Source organism: Saccostrea echinata, unplaced genomic scaffold, assembly GCF_033153115.1.
Source record: "Saccostrea echinata isolate AGI-Se365-2 ecotype Australia unplaced genomic scaffold, CSIRO_AGI_Sech_v1 ptg000018l, whole genome shotgun sequence".
In the NCBI taxonomy this organism is placed as follows: domain Eukaryota; kingdom Metazoa; phylum Mollusca; class Bivalvia; order Ostreida; family Ostreidae; genus Saccostrea; species Saccostrea echinata.
Window position 1 is genome coordinate 2,418,845 of NW_026889767.1, and position 19,427 is coordinate 2,438,271.

General features: G+C 32.6%; 1 protein-coding gene and 1 pseudogene across 1 annotated transcript in view; both read left to right on the top strand.

The window, feature by feature from the left end:
- The window catches only part of LOC133189389 (receptor-type tyrosine-protein phosphatase kappa-like), a 326,872-nt gene that overhangs the window by 124,935 nt on the left and 182,510 nt on the right, over positions 1-19,427 (top strand). The window lies entirely within an intron of this gene.
- On the top strand, positions 101-18,748 carry LOC133189415 (receptor-type tyrosine-protein phosphatase epsilon-like; annotated as a pseudogene).

The following is a 19,427-nucleotide window of genomic DNA, read 5'->3' on the forward strand; positions in this document are numbered from 1 at the left end:
TGTTTCTTAATGTTAATTACAAATTATTTGACTATTCTATGTCACTTTAGATGCCTCTGTTGAAAATGCCAGAACAGTTGATACAATTGATACCAAAAGCATGATTACATACATATGTGCTGCTGTAGGGACAGTTTTAATTCTTCTGGCAGTGGTTTTCCTTTTGATTGCTATTAGGTACGTACATTAGCTCCATAAATTTCACTGTAAAATTGATAATTACAACTGCCCAGTCTTTTTAGGTTCTGAAAAGTCTCTTTTTTTTTATTTAGGAGCACATAACTATTCGTATAAAGACGAATACTTTTACACATGAACCACTATGTGTTAGAAAGATATAATTGTTTAACGCAGTTAACCTTAATTTTTTTTTTTCCCAATTATTTGATAAAAGGTTGAGAAGGAACAAGAAATCAAGATCAACGACAAGTATGTCCTATACTGTTTCGAAAAGGAATTCAAAGGGTATATCAATCATAATTTAATATTCAATCTATATTATGCAAGAATTGATTTCTTTTTTGTTCATGAGGTTAACGCACTCTTTTGCTTACAATACGAATAATATTCTTACTATTCGTCCTGGCTATTGACAATGGTGCATAAATGATATTCATTGTACTTTGAATGCTCTAATGTATATATTATTGTCTAGATACTGAATATTTATTTAATACCGCGGAACATTAACTGCCAAGATTGGAAATATGCATCTTATGTCATTTCCATCTGTGAGATTCATTATTTGATGATTAGACAATGAAATGCGCTGTTAAAATTCGGCGCGGGCGTCTGAGAAAAATTGTGATTGAAATTCTAATTCTAATTTCATTATCAATCCACCTCAGCTACTCTCATACTCTCAGTGTTGGTGATAGATCCAGAGGACAAGTAATGCCAATTTCGGAATACTGTAAAAGTGGCTGTCAAACATTACGCGTGGGTGTAATATACGCTGTCAGATTAGTTACCGAGAAAAATTTACGCGGCCATCGTTACTAACATCGAGTTGTTCCCCTTTGAAAAGGTCAAGTAGTTTACACAAATGGATAAGAAAAAATAAATTAGACAAACAAAACAAAACTAAAATTATACGAGTCATCGATATGTGCTTGTTCCTTGGATTGCTAAATATAACGGCGATCTGTACAGTCAAAAGCGGTGATGTGTGAACAACTAGTGTACGCTTTATTATAATTATTTACGCAAGCTAAAACTTCAAAGTGGGATTTACTTATCTGTATCTGCGTGGCGAGTGTCGACAATCAATTCAATAGGTATGTTTGTAGTGACTGTGGGTTTGTGCAACATTTTGGACTAATTATTTTAAATTGAGGGACGTATACGTACATGCAAAGGAAAAGAAAATGAGTTACGATTTTTTTGAAACTCTGTTTGCGTGACGTTGCTTTAAAATACTAAATATGAAGATATATTTTTTCACTGAACATTGCATTTTATTTAGAAAAAAAATATTTAGGTTTATACCACTGTGATGTAATTATCTACTCACGTGCATTCAATACCACAATTAATATACGACTGGTTCGACCGATCTAAGAGTATTACTACACTGTAATAGCCTAAAATGATTTCAAAACTTTGAAATTTTGTGACAATACGCGCGGGGGTATTTTACGCGGTTCTAAGCTTACCGTGGAAGTAGTGTGAATTTCCCCAACGCATTAATAACCACTTTTACAGTAGTTTGGCATTTATATCAATCAGAGTTTTATGACCTATGTTTCTTTAAAAAGAAATAATAAGAGAACGATCAATTCATTGTAGTGGGAAGGGTGCGGGATAGATCTTAGAAATAAGAAAAAAACTAGATGAGATCTCGTTGCGAGCAAGGAGTAGGTCTTCCGTCCGATTTTTCGATAAGATGAGATATGATCTTTGTTAAAAGATAATAATATATACGAGGGGGTATCAAAAAATTCGTGGACTAGCACCATAATATTAAAACCGCTTTAGGTACATCAATGAATTTTAAAATATTTAGTTAGCGTCATCTTTTCTATCTATAGACTAAACCACAAATCATGAATTTTATTTTTTAATAAATTAGTAATGTTTTTGTAAGCAATGGTATGGCCAGGCGGCGCAACCTCGAATATGACGTTTTTTTCGACCTGAGTGATACTGAGAAAAACTCTTTTGTTATGAACATTTGACATCCAAAAATCCCGTTAATTCAAGTGTGTGATGGGACACTATTGTTCCGTAAAATATGCAATTTTTACCTTATTCTGTAAGTTCTATGAAATTTTATCGTAAATTTTGTATGGAGTGCCAAACAATTAAGGGCTTGAAAATGACGTCAAAAGGGGGGAGGGGTTTCTTTTTCCAACATTCTATGAAGTTTTTCCCCTGAAAAAAACAGGTATAGGCCTAGGAAATGTTTAAACTGGCTACAGAGAAATAAAACGCATCCAGAGTATTTGTTTTTAATGCCAAAATAAATTCAAAGAGAAAAGGGATGAACAGTTAATATCGATTTGTAGTCAAGGTGTGAAAAGTCAATCACGTCAAAAAACGACGTTGATCATGTGTTCTAAATATTGAACTCCAAAAATCAAAATATGCTTGCATAATCAAGCGAGGATCTCCCCCAGTGTATAAATCCATGTACAATATTATATGCATTGAAAGCAGCTGTTCATGACATTGTAAAGTCATATAAACAAGACGTGTTTAAGTCCTTACTCAGCTCCAGGGAATCTCCTCAAGATAAGTGTATGAGGTAGAAGAATCAGACATTAAAAAACAATGACGTTGTCGGACGTCATGAAACTAAACGGCGACAGCGCCGAGTGATCATATATTGCCGCTTTTATTTTATAATAATTTGGCAAATAATGAACGTATCAAGCTAAATTTTTCAACATTTCTTTATTTTTTGTTGTTTTATGTTCCTTATAAATTTTGAAAGCACAGACTACATAGTACTTATTTTATCGCCTCAGTCCACGAACTTTTTGATAACCCCTCGTAGATTTCCCTAATTAGATTTCATTCTTTTGATATATATAACATTATCAAAGAGCTATAGATGACATGCTTTTGGCCCCTCTGAGCCCCTAATTTGAGGGGTCAGCCCCTTTTTCTTGATATCAAATGAAAGGTCTTGTGATTTTGAAAATGTTTTGTTCAACAACTATTCAGAGATTTCTTTTCGTTGTGGAGATATGCTGAATGGAAATATTTAGAGGCCACCCCTCCAAGTCCTTAATGGGGCCGTTTGACAAAAATTGAAAGGGTGCATATTGTTTGGAAAATTATTCTGACCATCTTTTGTTCAGTATTGCTTATCAAAATATTCCCCCTTTTCGAGATATAAAGCGTCAAAGATTCAGCATTCTGGCCCCTTGTGACCACTTATTACGTAATATATGATCAGAATCTTATCATATATTGTTGTAAATCGTTAAGATAAACATCTTTGTTTCAGTAATATTACAAATTATTGATCTTTAAAGAATTATAGATGAAAGACTTTTGGCCCCTCTCAGCCCCTAATTTGAAGAGTCAGCCCCTTTTTCTTGATATCAAATGAAAGGTCTCGTGATTTTGAAGACTTTTTGTTCAACAACTATTCAGACATTTCTTTTCGTTGTGGAGATATGCTGAATGGAAATATTTAGGGGCCACCCCTCCAAGTCCTTAATGGGGCCGTTTGACAAAAATTGAAAGGGTGCATATTGTTTAGAACATTATTCTGACCATCTTTTGTTCAGTATTGCTTATTAAAATATTCCCACTTTTATAGATATAGAGCGTCAAAGGTTTAGCATTCTGGCCCCTTGTGACCACTTATTACGTAACATACGATCAGAATCTTATCATATATTGTTGTAAATCGTAAAGATATACATCTTTGCTTCAGTAATGTATTACAAATTATTGATCGTTAAAGAGCTATAGATATAAGACTTTTGGCCCCTCTCAGCCCCTAATTTGAAGGGTCAGCCCCTTCTTCTTGATATCAAATGAAAGGTCTTGTAATTTTAAAGATTTTTGGTTCAACAACTATTCAGACATTTCTTTTCGTTGTGGAGATATGCTGAATGGAAATATTTAGGGGCCACCCCTCCAAGTCCTTAATGGGGCCGTTTGACAAAAATTGAAAGGGTGCATATTGTTTAGAACATTATTCTGACCATCTTTTGTTCAGTATTGCTTATCAAAATATTCCCACTTTTATAGATATAGAGCGTCAAAGATTCGGCATTCTGGCCCCTTGTGACCCCTTATTACGTAACATATGATCAGAATCTTATCATATGTTGTTGTAAATGATTAAGATAAACATCTTTGCTTCAGTAATGTATTACAAATTATTGATCATTAAAGAGTTATAGATGAAAAACTTTTGGCCCCTCTGAGCCCCTAATTTAAGGGGTCAGCCCCTTTTTCTTGATATCAAATGAAAGATCGTATCATTCCGCACAACTTTTCTTCTATATGTTTTAACAAATTCCTAACATGTATGAAGATATGAAATAAAAGGTGTAAAATTTAATGAGATGTTTCCTAGACATTTTTTGAGCCCTACCGAGCTTCGGCGCCTTTTTGCTAGAAAGATTAGGACTCCTGCCTGCAGATCTACAAACCTTCCCCTATCTTTACTGAAAATCTTGACTCAATATCTTAAGTCGTTTCGGAGGAGTTTCCAGGACAAGCCGACCCTCTGAAAATCAGAAAATCCTAAATATCTCAAGATGGAAAGTGACGTCATCAACCAAAAAAATTCCCAATAAGGTTTAGATCAATACCTATCAGATCTGAATATTTCATGAAAATCGGCCAAGACGTTACCGAGAACTTGCGTGCACAAAATCGGTAAGAATAATAATAATAACTAGATGCGTTTCTTGTTGCTAGGGCAACAAGTGGTCTTCCGACCGAACTTTTCTCCAGATCGCTGTGCTACCTCACTTCATTTAATACTTTATTGAAGGTATTTTTTGTTTGCGTTAATGTAACAGAGTCTTTCAACACAGATCATGATTATTAAAGGATTTCTGTAGAATCTCTGTTAAAAAAGCTTTAAAAAATAAGCAAAAACTATCACACATGTCTTCACAGAGAAAAATATCATTTACAACTGAAAAAAGAGAGAAACAATCTCCCGCCCCAGCAGGATTCGGACCCGCAACAATACGAGAAAGTTTGGATCGGTCATATCTTTGCAATAAATGCGGTCATATGAAAGATATGGAGATAACGAACAGTATTCAAGCTCAAAAGTCCATTAAACAATACAAAATAGGAGCAGAGCAAACACGGACCTCCAAACATCAAAGGTGGGATCAGGTGCCATGGAGGAGTGAGCATCCCCTGCCGACCGGTCACACCCGCCGTGTGCTCCTTGTCATGATCGGGAAATCATGGAAAAATCCGTCGACAATTCAGTGTGTAAATAATGGCCTTACAATTAGTATGAAAAACGTCAGTCAGCATTTGACTCAATAATAAATTGTATTTGCTGACAAGGTCATTGTATCGACCAGAACTTACGAAATGATGACTTTAAAACGAGACAGCTGATATTCTTCTTTCATCAACTTATTTGTCAATAATTTACCTCGTTTTAGAAATTGTACATACGTAGATCATCCTCTTGCGTATCGAATCAACTGAGAGATATATACCCCGTATGCAGGTGATGAAGGTATATTGCTGCATAAGTAAGGGAAGTTGACGATTGAAAAGTTAAAGTCATCACGTTTATCATAAAGCTTGGTTGTTAGATTACCATTAACATCTTTTTCAAGTAAAATATCCAAATATGAAACAGATGTGTCAGACTCTGTGGTATCTTTTATCTCAAGTTCACCAGGATATATCGTATCGACGTAAGAATGGAAATAGCCATTGTTAATTGACAATATGTCGTCGATATATCTAAATGTCGAGTTGAAGACCACAGCAAGTGTTTTCTTCTTTTCACTTACAAGATTTTGGACAAATTCTGCTTCATATGAATACAAAAAAAGGTCTGCTAATAACGGGGCGCAATTGGTACCCATGGGAATTCCAATAGATTGTTGGAAGACCTGGTCTCCAAAAACCACATAGATATTGTCAATCAGAAACTCAAGCATCTCTTTAATGTCAACTTCAGAGTACTTGTGTGTACAATCAGAATGTTTTTTAACAAAATAATTTTGCAAATGACCAATGACAAGGTAAGTATATTTACGAGTTCCATTTTTATTGAAAAAGCAGCTGTCAATGATATCAAAAAGCCTGGACTTTAATTTATCGTGGGGAATGGTTGTGTATAAAGTTGAAAATTCGTAAGTTTTAAAGCTGTTGATTTTGGTAAAATCTTGTGATTTCAAATTTTCCAAAAGTTCCTTGGAATTTTTAAGTATCCACATCTGATTTACACCACTTCTCGAATATATTGTTGCACAGTGCTCTTGAAGTTTCTCCTTCACCACTGTTAATATCTTAGTGAGGAGTAAAGATAGAGGCTTGGTTGAACATATACTGGAACCCGCTATGTATCTTTGTTTGTAAGGATTTTTATGAAGTTTCGGAATCCAATATAAATATGGTAATTCGAATTCATTTTGGTTGTTTGGAATATTAAAAATATTCAAAACTGACATATGATTTTGAAGAAGTTCTTCCTTAGAAAGGGAACTATGAGTATAAGTCGGATTACCACTTGTAGAATTAAATCCAAGTTCCTCTAAAATACATTTAATATAATGAGTCTTACAAACAAAGACAATGTTGTTACCTGCTTTGTCAGCAGGGACCAGTACGTACTAATCATGTAATCTATCTTTGTATTACATATCTTTGCAACAAATGCATCAATCAAAATGATAAAAACATACTTAGAACTCTTAGAAGACTCTATTAACCCTGTAAATCCCAGAGAAAAATATTGAAAAACAGAAAAGTTTGACATATTTTAACATTTTTTAATTCACTTCCGTTTGCGACCGGAAGTACGAACGACAGAAAATAATGGTCGATCAACATATCTACATTTGATGCTCTATCACCTCAGCAAGTTTCATATTCATATCTTATCATATATATCGAAAGACCTTAATAATAACAGGTAAACTAATTGTTCAGAGAACAATTAGAGGCCTTTCCACCTTTTTAAGTGTTTTCGTGTCGTTTAGGCCGAAAAATAGAAAAATGCCAAAAAAAAAAAGCAAAAAAATGCCAAAAAAAAAAAAAAAAAAAAAAAAAAAAAAAAAAAAAAATCCTCCTCCAGCTGGGATCGAACTCAAAACCCTTGGTTTGAAAGGCAGGTGCTCTAACCACTGCGCTACACATTCCGATAAAATTGGGTAAGTTAATTGTTTAAGACTATAGAATAAATACAAGCGTATTTTTAGAATCGGTAGGGGAAGAAAGAAGTTCCGTAAAAGGAAATAGTTCCTGAACTTGCAAGCAGTATATAAAATAACAAGGGACGGGTGTGCGTGAGAAAACGTTAACACTGTTCCCTAATGAAAATGTATTAATGGACTGTAGCCCGATTCATCGATATTGTGAGCATGCTGAATTTTTTGAAAATAGCTTTGTTGTAAGCTTAAAAGATCGGGTTCGGATTTTAACATTTCTGACTGAATATCCTGAAATAAATATGAAACATTTAAACAAGCATTTCTTTGGGTTAAATTAAATATGTGTAGCACAAATTAAACTCCCAACATGCATTTTTAGAAGGGAAACACGACAATGAAAGCGAGAATTGTTTTTAATATACCGAAAATCGCTATTTCTGGAAACTGATTAATTCTAAATAAAAATCAAATAAATTCCAAATGTAAAAGAAAGAGAGAATGCTTGATATTAAAATGTCGTATCATATCAGGAAAATCGAATGCTACTAACGACATCTGAAGAAATAGCCGATAAAAGGTATAGATCATTTCTTCGTTCACCTGCACTTTAATTTCAAACACAACAGAACTTGTAGTTCTTGCCGTGAAACTTCATGACTTATAAAAACTTACAAGACTCACCGTAAAACTCTCGAGAAAGTTTCTCTGAGGTCTATACTACATATGTACCAAATATGTTGTCGATCCGAGGTCTGGTTTGAATTTTACAGAAATATTCTACGTTGTTGTTGATGTGATTTTTTTTCAAAAAGGGGGGGATGAATTATTTATTTTATGCCTCTTTTAAACTAAGAATTGTAACTACTTTCACATCTTTAAGCCTGATTGTGACCTTTGGGTCAAGATCAAAGGTCAAGGTCAAAAGTCAAGGTCATTTCCAAAAAAAAAAACAAAAAAAAAAAAACAAAAAAAACAAGGAAATCTTTACTTTCTATGTTTTTACCTGATACTGGAGCTGGATGCATGTCCTTACTTTTCATTTGACCCAATGTCAAGGCCAAAGGTCAAGGTCAAAGTTCAAGGTCATTTGGTGAATTGCTATATTTTACACATATATAAGGAATTTCTTATGTTTTTAAATGACTTTGACCTTGACCTATATTTCAAGGTCAAAGTCAAACATGCCGATGCAGTTGATCCCATGTCTCTAGGACACACCGTTTTAAAAAAAGTTCATTAAATGTAAGCAGCATAAACTTTCAGGGGCAGTAACTCATACAAGGGACCAAAGAATGCTTTTGCAATGATAGAATGAAGAGAGTATTAAATGAATCGAAGACACTGCTGAAGGCTTGGAATCTCTACGTTTTACGGACTCGGAGGAGTAGCGATAACAAGGTTTTATTGCAAAAGGGGTGACAACTTTTGAATGGGTCAAGCTTTGGGGACAAGAATGAAATCCTTAAAATAGTTTTAGAAGGACATATTATAGATGCAAAGATATTCAGTATATGTCGAAAGGTTTTCTACAGAATCTCTGACAAAAAAGCTTTTAAAAATCAGCAAAAACTACCATACATGTTTTTAAAGAGAGAGAAGTCATTAGCAACTGAAAAAAAGAGAAAAACAAAGAAAAAAAAAATTAACTACCTCCAGCAGGATTCGAATCCCAGACAGTGGGACAAAGTTTGGATCGGTCATATCTTTGCAATAAATGCACGCATCAAAATATTGAATACATATTTAGAATTCTTGTTAAACACTCTATAAACCCTGTAAATCCTAAAGAAAATTATTGAAAAACAAAAAAAGTTGAAAAATTGGGACTTTTTGAATTCACTTCCGTTTGCGACCGGAAGTGCCGATGACGAAAAATAAAGGTCGTTCCCCATATTGAAATTTGATGTTCTATTTATTCATTGAGATTCAATTTCATATCTTTAGCCGTTGTCGAGAAAAATTCTGGACAAAATGCCATTTAAGAAAATACAAATTTCCCCAAAAATCGCGAACGGAATTGATTTTGAAAAAATGAAAAACGCGTCTGGAGATATTTACATGATGCATCTTCCGCGAAAAAATCTCTGAAATCTGCTCACTCACAGCTGAGAAATCGTCATAACTATGAAAAAAAGAATAATAATAATAATAATAATAATAGAAACAGACGGAAAACAATAAGGTCTTCCGAAGGAAGTCGGAAGACCTTTATAACAAGAAACTCATTGCGAGCAATGAGAGGTCTTCCCTACGATTCTGAAGAAAAAAAAAGAAAATTCAAGCTGAAAAAATGATAAAAGAAATTCAGACACTGAAGATTTAACCCTGGTCGTCAGCATAAAAATCCAACGTGCTAACCATTCACCATTCACCTTTTTGCATCACTTCCTGTCACGATTGGCGATACAAGATTATCTTACGATTCAAATAAACTGATGACTGACTACCAGTCCTGAAAGTTTTAGAATTCAGTCCTTTATTGTTGCCGAGCAATATTGTGAGAACAAATTTTAATTTTGAGGACAGGTAAACACGCGACCGGAAGTGAAGTTTATAAAAATCTCTGACTTTTCTCTAGACATTTGCAGTATCTATAACATACATAAAATTATTTCAAGAACTTTATCGATAAGTAATATTTATGAGAAAGTTAAAAATAAAAATAACGTACTTCATCTCCTAAAACCGGAAGTTGACGTATTTCCTTCCGGTTGAATCAAACATATTTCAAAACAGCGAAAGAGATGCAATAAAGTGATGCAAGTTTTAATTTAAAAAAGAAAAGTTAAAATTTTTGATTTCTTTGATCACTTCCTGTAGCAAGTGGAAGTGACGACTGACGCGTTTAACCCAAATGGTTTTGCCTACTCCTCAAGGTCTATTACTCATAAAAGTTTGGTGTTTTAATCTTTTACTTGTTTTTGAGATCTCGCGAAGAAATCTTCTCATTTTAAGGACAGGAAAACATGCGACCGGAAGTGAATTTTTGAAATATATTTAAGGTTACTCTAGACATTTGCACTCTGAATGCCATATTTAAGATTCAGCTCAAAAACTTAATCTATAAAGAATATTTATGGGAAAGAAAAATACTCAAATTATGCAGTTTTTCTCTTATAACCGGAAGTTGTCGTTTTTGTTTTCGGTGGGACCAACATCCTTCAAATCTGCGAAAAAGATGCAATGAAGTGATGCAATTTTTAGTTAAAAAAAGAAAAGTTGAAATTTTCGATTTCTCTCATCACTTCCTGTGACGACGGAAGTGACGGCTGACGCTCTGATCCCAAATAGTTTTGCCTACATCTTAAGGTCTGTTGCTCATATAAGTTTGGTGTCTTAATCTCTCCCCGTTTCCGAGATCTTCCTCAGACAACTTCTCAATTTGAGGACAGAAAACGCGCGACCGGAAGTGAATTTTACAAAGATATTTGACGCTACTCTAGATATTTCCAATCTAAATAACATATTTAAAATTCATTTCAAATACTTTATATACAAAAGATATTAATGGGAAAGAAAGATACTCAAATTATGTAGTTTTTCTCTTATAACCGGAAGATGACGTTTTTGTTTCCGGTCGGACCAACATATTTCGAAACTACAAAAGAGATGCAATAATATCATGCAAGTATTGATTTAAAAAAAGAAAGTTGAAATTTCAAGATTTCTTTGATCACTTCCGTAAGCGACCGGAAGTACCGACGACGAACGAAAAGGTGATTCTGTTCACCTATAAGTCATGCACTATCATCTCCAACAAATCTCCAGTTCATATATTTAGCCATTTTTGAAAAAAGGGGCGACAAATTGTCCATAACTTGGCACCGGAAGCGAATTTTCAAAATTCCTCCAAGATGTATCAAGTTCCTATAGATGCACATTATTCCTGAAAATTTCATTGAAAACCACTGAATAGTTGCTGAGAAATCGCGTGCACAAAATTTAGGGAAAAAATAAGAATAATAAGAAGAAGAAGAAGAAGAAACAGTAGAATCACTATAAGGTCTTCCCTGAAGACGGAAGACCTTAGTAATAATAATAGGGAAAAAGAAACCGAACGAAAACAATAAGGTCTTCCGTTGGAGACGAAAGACCTTAATAAGTTTGGATAGCCCCCCCCCCCCCCCTCCAATTTTTGTTTGTCAACCTTTTTCAGTTAAGAAGAAATAAAATAATATCTCGCGTCATCCAAGAAATAAATATACAATGGATTCACTTTTGTAAAGACATGAACAGAAATGAATTTACAACCCCTCTCCCTTTTTAGAAACAAATTGCTGTTCCTTGAAAGAATATATATCTATATCTTCTATATCTATAACGCATGTCTTTGAAAATATTGAAACCATTTGGAAATTATTTGTCATGTTTGTCATACATTAACACTTCGCGTATGAAAACAGCTTAGGTGGATTGAAAATCAATTTCATACTTGAACTTCAATCCAATGTTTTCTCGGACATCCATATCATTGTTCATCATCGAATATTTTGACTGTACCAGATGAAAATGACATAAGCTGTATATTTCCTATCTTGCCATTTTATGTTCTATGGTCTTATTAATTGTTATCAACATTTAGTTCCAACATAGGCCATATACGATTCAGCATTTATTTTGATGATTTGTGATCCTTGAAATTCACTTTTGCCCCCGAAAGAGCGAATCTTTTCTTCTCGCGGGGAACTATTTTGATAACAGACTAACAAATAGATGGACCTAACAGAGGCCGTGGGCAGCATTCATATTCAGGGTAGCCGATTTACAATAGCTCTGAATATAAGATATCAGATAACAACTAGCAGAGATATAAGGGGGAAAATGATTTTTCAAAACTTCAATAATTATATAGTTATATTGATACAGGAATACAGGTATATTATTTTGGAAATTAACCAAATTAAGGTAGCTTTTGAACTCCTTCCTCTGATTTGCTAAAAAAAAAAAAAAAACATTTCGACAAATCAGAATTTTCCCTACCTTCTAATATACATTATATTTACATTAAAATCATCTTTTTTACAATATAACACCGTAAAACAATAATCTACTTTTCTACCAATTGTATTTCTCCCTTCTGATTTTCTGTTTTTTTTTTTTTTTTTTGTAATATGTCTCCTTTTTTTCTTCTTTTTTATAGACATTTTGTAAGCAAACGTTTGCTTGCACATCATTTTTATACTTCGTTTTAATAAAAGGTATTCAGTGAAATTAATGTATTTTGAAATTGTGAGTTTTACTTGTAGATCAAACGATGATGTACAGCGAAATTGGGAGTGTTTCGGTCGAACTAGAAGACCCTGAAGAAGAGCCACAAATAGAGAAGCCGGAAGATGCTGTATACTACAATAATTTAACAGCCGCTAGAGATATTTTTGTTGCCGACCTTCTTAATGTTATCAAAAACAAGGAAGCTAACGAAAATGAGGGTTTCACTGCAGAATTCAAGGTTCTAATGAATCATAATGAACAGAAATGATAAAAGAAAGAAAATTATGAAAGGAAAAATGAAACCGCATTTTACAAGAGTGTAATCTCTTACATTTGTATCATTCAAGTAAATACTATCTTTGCATCGTTTATTCACCTTTTTGGGAAATGCAGGATTTTTTAGTTTTTGGATCATCCTACAGAATTGGGCGATCATTGTCTCGTACGTTAAATTAAAAATCCCAATATATAGTTAACATTAATTTGACACTCCTATTTTTAATGCCCACTTAATTGTTTCTAAATTAATAAATTCACGCAATAAATACAGGCATATCATAAATAAAATTATAGATAATCGACGTTTTTAAAACAGGTAATTAATATGAAAAGTATCATCATGCCATAATCGAATCCAGGATATTCTGAAAGGAGGGGGGGGGGGGGTCACCTCATGAAAAGATGTTCACAATATGATTGCTTAGCCAACCCACCTATTTTCATCCCCTTTGCTTGTGTTCGTAACATATTAGGGAGACAGAGACAGTTACATGTATACATTTTTTCCTTGATCTCAACCATTTTCTAATTACTTTATTTACAACTTTCTTTATCTCTCGTTTTTTGGCAATCGTCGAACAGCGTTCATATAAGGTCGATAAAACGTGCCCGTGATGGTATGCTTGGTTTCAAGTCCAAAATTCAAATACTTCATATTTTTTTTAAACTGCAAGATTTAGATTCTCTAAACCAACATTTATTCGCGTGCTAGAAATATCCACTTATTCTGTGACCTTGTTTCACTTGTAAATATTTCACTTTGTGACCAAAATATCTAGTTTGGTATATATCCAAAATGTTTCCAGAGCCTCGAATTTAACTGTCAAGAATTTATTTCAGATTGTCAAATCGTAAATTATTGTTGTCGCTAATATTTCGCTAAAAAAATTATATATATATATATATATATATATATATATATATATATATATATATATATATATATATATATATATATATATATATATATATATATATATATATATATATATATATACTAGTATATATATAGAAAGAGAGAGAGAGAGAGAGATAGATATATAGATATATATATATATATATAGATATATTTTATTTTCAGTCCCTTCCATATGGAGAAAGATTTGACTGCAAAATAGCCAAAATGGAAGAAAATATAGTTAAAAATAGATTTAAAACGACATTTCCTTGTGAGAGTTTTTAAATTACTTATTCTTCTTTAACTTTATCTGATTTATACGAATATATATAAATTTAAACTAAGTAAAATTACTAAGAAAAATTTACATTCTTTACATGGACAGACATATCAAAAGTGATCCCCCTCCTATTTTGCATTGCTCAATTAGTTTCTTCTCATTTTTCTAATTGATTATAATTGTCTTATTCAGATGATCATTCCAGGGTAAAATTGGCAGTTGAGGACGGCTCAACCTCGGATTATATCAATGCAAATTACATAGAGGTTAATTTAGCAATGTTCTATGATACGCTATATATATGATAATAAAAAAATATCTACTCTCAAACGTTTGATAATTCTAAATACACTCTGATTATTTTGAGATTTTTTTATTTAGAATATGGAAGGGAGACGTGAATACATTGCATGTCAAGGTAATGACATTTCAATAAACATTCTAATGTACATAGGTAAGCAGAGGAAATATTATGTAATTTCCTTATCTCTTTTGAATTGGTTATGTTTGAATATTATGTAATTTTTTACCCGGTGCGATTGAATTGAATTATTTTGAAGGACCAACAGCCAACACTTTAATAGATCATTGGAGAATGATTTGGCAAGAACACGTCGAGTATATATGGTCATGCTGACTAATCTTATTGAAGGACCTAAGGTTAAATACTGCGTATTTTTTAAGTTGAAGTTTTAAGTATTCATTTTACCTTGAGCATATGTGAATATATATCCGTCCGTTCAATGAATTGTAAATATGTATTCCTTTGTAAAAAAAAAAAAAAAAAAGGAGGGGGTTAAATGCTAAGTTTAGTCCTTTCTGATAAAATAACCATGTTGCAGAACAAATGTCACCAGTATTGGCCCGATGAAAACGAAGAACTAGACTTGGATCTTTTTTCTGTAATCCTAATTCAAGAAAAGATGTATGCATATTTTGTGATAAGGATTATGACTCTGCGAAAAAAGAGAGTAAGTTTTGTAATGATTGACATGTTAGAGTCGATTTTTCCCCCCACAAAGTCATATTGCTTGTCCAATTTAATATCAGAAAACTAAAAAAAAAAAAGAAAACAGATGCTTTTTTGTAGATCAGACGGTAACGGACTATCATGTAGTTTATATTTTTATGATTCGATTTAAAAGAAAATTGTACGTGTACATACTAGGTCAGTGGGTCAAGGACGGTCGTGCAGTTCCATTATACTAGATGGCCAGATCATGGGACTCCAAATCCTTTGAATCTTGTCGTCTTTCATAGACACTTCCGCCATAAAATCAAACCATCTAAGCGTCCGATTCTCATACATTGCAGGTACATATTTATAAAACAAAGCTGTCAGGATTCTCTTAAAAAAGGACCAAACATTAGAAGAAATGAATATTCGAATCAAGATTCGTAGATAGTATACAAATGAAAATTATATTGAAATAAAAATAAAAGTATTGAATGACAACACGCAAAAATTGAAACTCGACAAACATTAAGGTATATAAAGAACATGATAAATTCAAACTCTTCAAAAACGTGTGAGAAAATTTCAAAGGATGATTCAAAAACCTTTGTGTTTGTTTGTTTCAGTGCTGGAATAGGAAGAACAGGAACATTTATAGCCTTTGATGTTTTGTCCAGGTATGGCAAGGTCAATGGCAAGGTCAATGTCATAGAGTATGTCAAGGCCATGCGTAAAGACAGAATGACAATGATACAGAACATGGTATGTTTTGATCTAAGTTTGATTGAAAATATGTGGGAGAGAGAAAAGAGATCTAGAAGGAGAGAAAGAAACAGATAATACGTTAATCTTTAAAATAGCCATACACATTTATTATCCAAAGTAAATTATAAAAGAGGTAAGTTTGAAATGAAATTGTATGTATTTCTTACAGGGCCAGTACGTGTTTCTTTATAAAGCATTGTATGAGTTCTTTAGAAGACAAGATAAATCTTCTTAAGTTCTATTCTGATTTAGACAGACGAGAGGAAACATATCACAGACGAATACAATGTAAGCTAGTGTCTGAGAAATTTAGAATATCAGGATTTATTCCAAAAAATACATTATTGATCTATTAATGAAGAAAAAGAAAGCATGGTTAAAGAGCAATATTTAATTCATTTGTTACCATAATATTTTGATAGAAACTGACATTCGTCAAACCAAATTATGAGGAAGAAGATTTCAAAACTGGAAGACAACATTTGAAACTAAATACAACCGATTTTGTTCTACCAGGTAGGAAATCTTTACTGTTTAAGAAGTTATGAATTTGCAGACTTAAATGATTAAAGGTTTATCTGAAAGAGTTATGTCAATCACAAACTTTGTATTAAGAAAAAAAAAGGGAAAAAACAAAGACATCATTGTATTTGTTTAGTTGAGCAATATCGAGTACCTTTGACTTCATACTGCCGGGGCCGTACTTCCTATTACAATGCAGTGACGTTGTCGGTATGTATTTCTCTAACATCGTATAAAAGAAGGAATATAATTTTTTTCAGTTTTCTACTATTGGATTACGTAATCTTCATAAGAATTCCATTATCATTATAAAATTAAAGAAATAAAAGATCGTTGCAAACCCCTTTTATTATTTTAAGGCTATAAAACAAAAAAAAAAAAAAAACAAAAAAAAATACATATCAAATTTTTTGGTATGCTTTGGAGCAATTTTAAAAATTCCGCAAACCTGCATTTAGCCTATTATTCTTTCAAATTATCATTTACAGTCTTTCAATAATTCAATAAAGAACATTTTATTTCTGTTTTCATTATGTTTAGTCTTTTACCCGGGCTGACGAGTTTATTTCTGTCCAACTTCCGGTGACTGGCGCAGCCATCGATCTGGCTCGTCTTCTTGTTGATCAAGAATCGCACTTTCTAATATCTCTTAACCCTTTGTCAGATGTCAATGAGGTAGGGTGAACTTTCCAATGCTTTCCTTTGTTTATTTTGTGCATGTGTTTCAAAACAGTAAGTTGATTTTTCATTAAATGTACTTATTAAATGCATTATTATATGCATTGTAAACCTTAAAATCATGGAAAAATTCTTGCCATTGGAAACATCGAAATGATCTGGCCGCAGGATCATAAATTAATTTTAGACTTAGGTCAAAATTTGTACACTGTCTTATAGTTTTCCAACAGTTAACACACAAAGTTTGAAATGTTATCAAAAAATGTTTCCTTTTATTTTGTTTATTTCAATTTTCAAGCTTCAATTTATAATTGATATTCATTTCATAAATAACTGAAAAATTGACTTAAGGTCAGACGATATGATCCGCAAATATCTGTTATATATATCTTCGTAATGTACGAAAAATATTCGAATAAACATGTTAAAATAGCAATACTCCAATGACAAAATCTTGAAAGAAATTATTTATTATTGAGGAACGTATCGTCTGTCCTTAAATCTATGACTGCTTCATAATTCTAGGACGTTTTTATCGATTTGCTTTTGAAAGTAATCATGGCAGAATTCCACCATAAGCTTAAAAAAAACTAATAACAAAATATTAAATAATTATGAAATAATTATTTCAACGATTATGTTGCATTTTTACATAAAGATGAAGATTTGGGTTGAAGAGCAATTCAAGCATTTCAGACTGGATCAATATGAGATCACCAAACGTGCTCAAACAAGATTGACAAATGAAATACGAAAAACTACTGTTGAAATAAAAAGAAAGAAGGTGAGACTTGTGTCTATACTTTTGGAAGATAGTACTAACATCCTACGTACATTTTCTACCAAAAAATCACCAATTTAATCTAACCATATGTCTTACTTTTAACCTTGTTAACAAATAAACAACCTTGTAATCAATTTTCTTATTTGAATAAGGTAATTTTTTTGTTTATTTCAAAGCACAAAGTGTCACATAATTTACATATCCTGGAGTGCCTTGATTGGAGCCACGATCACCTTCTTCCAGCTGACACGTCCATTGTGATAAATTTAATCAAGCAATTCCGTTTTGACAGGAAATCATAAGAAGAGGGCCATGTGACTGTCATGTCGATGTATGCATGCATTTCAATTGCAAGTTACAAAATAGGGTGAAGCTATAAAATGGAAATATTCCAAAGTTGGACGAAAAAAGCTCTTTTAAAAATGCTTTAAAATATTGTTGAACTTGATATTCGTTTACTTCTAATACAGGGACGGAGCAACATGTTGTGGTATTTTCATGTCTGTATATAATGCAATAGAACAGCTACAACAGGACAACGAAGTAGACATCTGTACCATTGTTCAGCAATTGCAATGTCGAAGACCGGAAATGATTTCTACCAAGGTAATTTCTTTTGTTGTCCATCTATATTACAAGGCATTTCTGTGAATCAACATAATAAACAAAAATATGTTGCACGCATGTGTTACATTTTGGACCTGTAATTCAAGTTGAGAATAATATCCGTTGGCTTAATTCCACACAATTATTCATATTCAATGCATTTTTATTCTACTGAAATACAATTCAGCATTATATCTATTGTAAAACCAATGAAACAATACTAGTATGCATTACAGGTGTTTTTCCTAAATTAATATTTTATTATTATTATTTTGTGCAAATTTAGTGAATTATACAACTTGTGTTCTTACGCAAAAAAAAAACGATATCATTCTATTCTATATTACCTTGTTCTCTTTCAGGAGGAATATGAGTTCTGTTACAAAGCTGTTTGTGATTTTCTGAATACGGACAGTGTTTATGCCAATACTTAATATTATCTGTTGGGGAACATATCATCGCATGTTTCTTAAATTTAAAACTGATTAGAGAGGAATTTTATACTGTAGTAAATATCACCAAATTGTATAGATCATAAGCCAAAATAATTGCTTCATGTATTTCCTAATTTAAAACCTTTACACTTTGCTTTTTCAAAATATGATTTTTTTTATATCAAAATATTTCTTGCTGTAATTTGCATTCTGAGGACTTTTTTTTGTATGGAGATAACGATCGTTTTAGTTTTCATTCATATTTACTTCTTTGTCTCCAAACCTTTCCATAACAACCTTTTCTGAACTGTTCGTTTTCTAACTGTCTTTCTCGCCTCATACTATCGAAATTATCCACTGATTAGTTATTGTAATTTTACAAAGAGGCTCAGAGGCCAAAAGACCTGTCTAGATATATTTTGCTTAGCTCTTCTTAAGAAGGTCTATAATTTTTTTTTTCCCGTTTTATTACTATTTCATAACAATGAAAACTTCGACGCATATTGTGATCCCCACCATCACCAAGTGGTCACGACTTTAATCTTCACAAATAAAAGATGCTTTAGTATCAAAACAATTAACATTGCCTTCCTGTTTTTGAAGTTGTTTCACTTATACGTGCATTAAGTAAAGTTTTATTCCTGATCTTAGCCCCGTCCTAGCTAAAAAAAGAACGGCATGGTCTGAAAA